Below are 4,253 nucleotides of genomic sequence, written 5' to 3'. Positions count from 1 at the left end.
CCCCCCCCCCCCCCCCCCCCGCCCGCCTCAGCCCCTCAGGGGCGAAGGGGACGGGGAGCGCTGGGGAGCGACATGGGGACAGGGGGGCTCCGAGAGGGTCCCCCACGGCTCGATGGCGTCGGGGCGCGGTCGCCCGGACACCGCCCCTTCCCCAGTAACAATGGCGTGGAGGGGAGGGGGCGCCGCTGCCGCGAGTAGGGCGTCGCCCCTCGCTGAGGGACAATAGACACCCCCTTCCCCTCAGCTATCGGGGCGCGGGGGAGACAGGGACACATACGAGGAATGCCCCCCATTGTCTCCCTTCCCTTTGTCACCGCGACGCCCCAAAATCGGGCAGCGACGCGATGCCCGCGAGCGGGGACAAAAGCGACCCCCGCCTCGAGCGCCTGCGAAACGCCCCGCAGCCCCCCCCTCACCTTGACACCCACCCTCGGGAACCACTCCGCCGCCCGCATCAACGGGGCGCCGGACCCCCGTGAAGCACCGACATTTCCTCCCTCCGCCTTCTCAAGGCGCGGCGGGGGGAGAGCCCCGCGGCCGCGGCCCGCCCGTGCCCGCTCCCCGCTCCCCGCTCCAGCGGCCCCGCCGCGCACCCACCTGCCCGCGCCGCCGCTCCGGCCACACTCAGCTCGCGCCCGCCCCGCCGCGCACAAAAGCGCCAAACAAAGGCACGTGACCCGCCCCGCCCCGCCCCGATTGGCCGAGCCCGCCGGCACGTGCCGCCCGTTGCGGGTGGGGGGGCGGGGGGGGGGCTCGCGCCCACCCCTCACAAGCGTTCCCCCCCCCCGTGGGGCCCCCCCCCGCCCCTGGCGCGCGGGGCATGCCGGGAGTTGTAGTTCGCGCCCGGCCGGGGGCGGCGGCCCCCGCGCTTGGCCCGGGCCGGGCCGGGGGTGCGGGGCCGAACCGCGACGTCCCCCGGGCCCCAGGGACCCCCCCGACCCCCAGAGCCCCGCGCTGGGATCCCGCTCCTGCCCCCAGAGCTGCTGGGACTCCCTTTGTGTCTCGCCCCTGCGGTGGGGAGGACAGGGGCATCAGGGCTGGTGCTGCGGCCAGGGGTGTCCGACCCCACAGGGGGAATGGTGGGAGTGGAGCTGTGGCTGGGATGACCAGAGCTGCGGCCACCTCGTGGCCATGGTCACCTCAGAGCCATGGTCACCCGAAGCCACGGTCACCACAAGATCACAGTCACCTCAGATCCATGGTCACCTCAGAGGCACAGCCACAGATCTTCAGGCCATGGCTACCTCGGAGCCACAGCCACTTGCCTTGAGACCTTGGTCACCTCTCAGACGTGGTCACCTACATTAGGGCATGGCCACCTTGGGGCCACAGTAACTTCAGGGCTCTTGGTCATCATCGAGATGACCACCATGTCCCTTCGGTTACCTCGGGGTCACGGCCGCCACAGGACAACCCCAAAGAGACCCCGCAGTGTTTTGGGGGCCAAGCCACCCTCTCCTTTGGGGTGACACCAGCGAGCCCGAGCACATCCAAATAAAACATCATTTGTGCAGATTCCATGGAATGGGCACGGTGGCTCCACACGGATCTGCCCTGGGAGTGTTCCCCGTCCCAGGATAACGCCACTGCCAGCCCCAGAGGAGCGTTTCACTCCCAATCGTGCTTCACACACATTCACTCCATGTCCGCATGTTCCGCACAAATGAATCCCGTGCAATTCCCGTGGTGGTATCCACACCAAGAGTCAATCCACACAAAAGGCAGATGGACACACAGCAAAATCCTCTGCTACAGCCCCAGCCCAGCAGCCTCCACACCCACAATCCCAAAAAAAGGACTTTTCTGGGACCCCCCCCCCTTGTCGTGCACCCTCTTAAACCCAAGGATTTTGCACCCAAAAAAGAGGAATCCTACCTTGCGGAAGGTTAATATTGTGACAGAAAGGCAGGAAGCTTTCAAAACAGATTATTTTAAACACTTGCCCTGTTTTTTGCTGATCTGACGTCTATTTCCATGGAAACCACATCCAGCCGCCGAGCTGCTAGAATTGGGAGAGGCTTCTGCCGGAGTGGGCATGGGAAGAGCCATTTTCCAGCTGCGTGGTAGAACCTTTTCGTGGGATTGACGGGATCCCAGGTTCAAAATCTGAAACCTGAAGCGGCCTCTTGGCCCTTTGGGATCGTTCCTGGCAGCTCCGTGGGGCTCCCAGCTCCATCCCAGGGAAAACACATCCATGTCCCCCGCAACACACGTGTTCTCCAAGGAAACGTCTTGAGTGCTTGGATGAAACGTTGTGGGAGACAAAGCAGCCAAGAGCCCCTGCCACCAGGCTGTGTTTCACTTTATCATTTATTAATTACCGCCCGTGCAGCCCAACAGTGTGTTGGAGGCTTTAATATTAATGCTTTTGAGTCAAATCAATGAGCTTATCCTGGGATGATCCCTGGATTTCCCAGAGGAAACGAGGCTTCCTGGGCTTGGGGCTTTTGGTCTGGTACCTGTGCGAGGGCCCTGAGTCAGTGCTCACCCCTGGGGAGAGGAGGAGGAAATTCCCTTTGCAGCTTTTGAAGGAGGGATGCAGGCTGAGATAAAGCTACGAGCCATGCCAGCGCTTCCCAGCTGATTGTCTGGGGGAAAAAGGAAGGAAAAAATGGAAGAAAAAGACCTGACTGTAGCTTACCTTCCTCTGCAGATTGGCTTAAAAGCCAAAAATATTTCCTTCGGGTAAGAACTGTCTTATGTAAGAGGCAACTTATTGACGAGCTGGGAAGAGGATTTGGGACCTGCTCTCAGCTCTGGCATTTTCCATGCCCTATCTTTTAGGATGAGGCTCTTCCCCAACCCCTTTACAACACCTGCCACCACCGGTTTTGATTTGAACCAAAATCTTTGAGCTCTGTTGTGTTACAAAGAGAAACAAGAGCTCCCAGCAGGTGGAAAGACACGGAGGCAATCTCATTTTTGGCCTTGTTGCAAGAGTGGTTTTATTTTGGGAGCGTTTCATAAACCCTGTTTGTTTATGTGGCATTTATTTTTGCCTGATCTCGAGGAGAATGGAGTATATGAAAAGCTTTTATTTAATTTGCATTTGATTTGTGTTTATTGACACATTTAGTGCAGTTCCAAGCAGACTCTTCCCTCCTCAGCATGTGGCTGTGGTAGTTTTTATCAACTGGATTCCTTACCACCAACAAAAGCTTTTTTTTTTTTGCTTTAATCCCAGTTTTACCACTAGAAGAGCAGGCAGCAGTGGGAGAAACATCCTCCAACACGTCCCATTTAGCCCCAAAACGGGTTGGAGAAGAAAAGCACCATTTCAAGCCCGAATTGAACATCAGAATGAACTTCTGGTAGATGAATTTATGCCTTTTGAGGAAAATAAAGGATCCCAGCAGGACCTGCAGAAGATACTCCCAGAGCAGAAAGGACAAAGGCTCTGTAAATTGGGAATATGACCAGTGGCTGTGGAGAATCCCAGCTGGTGATAACAGCACCCACTTCAAATCGCGTCCCCTCTCAGTGCTCCAGGGGGGCTCAACCCCACCAAAAACCAAACCCTAGGCCCCTCAGCTCTGGGTGAAACACAAAAACCCAGGTCTCAGCAGAGGGCTCCTGGTACGTGTGAATTTAGGACGTGACGTGATCAGATTTAGCCCAAAGATTAAAGCCTCTCCTCTGATGTGCTTATCAAAACACCCCACAAAGAGACTGACATAATTAGGTGACAACTCAGCCCACGGCAGCTCTTTTAACTTGCAAAAATATTTAATCTCCAATAACAAAATGTGGTTTCTGAGTATTAAATTGCCAGCCTTGAGCACTGGTGGTGGTGGAGGGACTGACAGCTTATTTGTTAAACAGAGGATGTTTTAGAGCACCTTGGTTAGTGATACTTGCAAGGGCTTGCTAGGGCTGGCAGCAGCCCTGAATTAGCAAAGTTTATTTTAAAACTAGAAATCCAGGATATTATTTGACCTGAGTGGATCAGTTTAAGAGATTTAATAGCCAGCCTGCTGAGGGAAGCAGGATTTTAAGAGGAACTCAGAGGTAGAGAAGGGCTCCAAGATTCCTTTCAATCCACTCAATGGTCTTAGAGGTTTTTTCCAACCTTAAAAATTCTTGATCTTCAGATAAAAATACACTTTAATCCAAACACAGCCGAGGAGCCCACGGAACTGAAGAACAAACCAAGACTTTTAGGGAGTGTCTCCCTCACAATGAAAGCTTTTCCACAGGCAGGAAACGTTTAAGGTAATTGATATTTGTTTACTGGAGGTGTTTAGGCTGGTACT

At 55.8% G+C, this 4,253-nt stretch overlaps 1 protein-coding gene across 2 annotated transcripts in view; it reads right to left on the bottom strand.

Moving 5' to 3' along the window:
• STMN1 (stathmin 1) overlaps window positions 1–1,969 on the bottom strand; it is a 10,248-nt gene extending 8,279 nt beyond the window's left edge. The window contains exon 1 of one of the 2 annotated variants that reach the window (XM_042015472.1): window positions 1,876–1,969. The gene's annotated coding sequence lies outside the window, so the exon portion shown is untranslated. Of the gene's footprint in view, window positions 1–597; window positions 683–1,875 lie in introns of those variants that run through there. The other variant, XM_042015471.1, reaches the window with a different exon arrangement.
• Between the last annotated feature and the right edge of the window lie 2,284 nt (window positions 1,970–4,253).

The sequence above is a fragment of the Corvus kubaryi genome, unplaced genomic scaffold (genome assembly GCF_017639235.1).
Source record: "Corvus kubaryi isolate FWS band 111438036 unplaced genomic scaffold, C.kubaryi_AGA036_p1.0 split3-37304, whole genome shotgun sequence".
NCBI lineage: Eukaryota > Metazoa > Chordata > Aves > Passeriformes > Corvidae > Corvus > Corvus kubaryi.
Note: the sequence above shows the minus strand (reverse complement) of the source record. Positions and strands in the feature narration are given on the sequence as shown.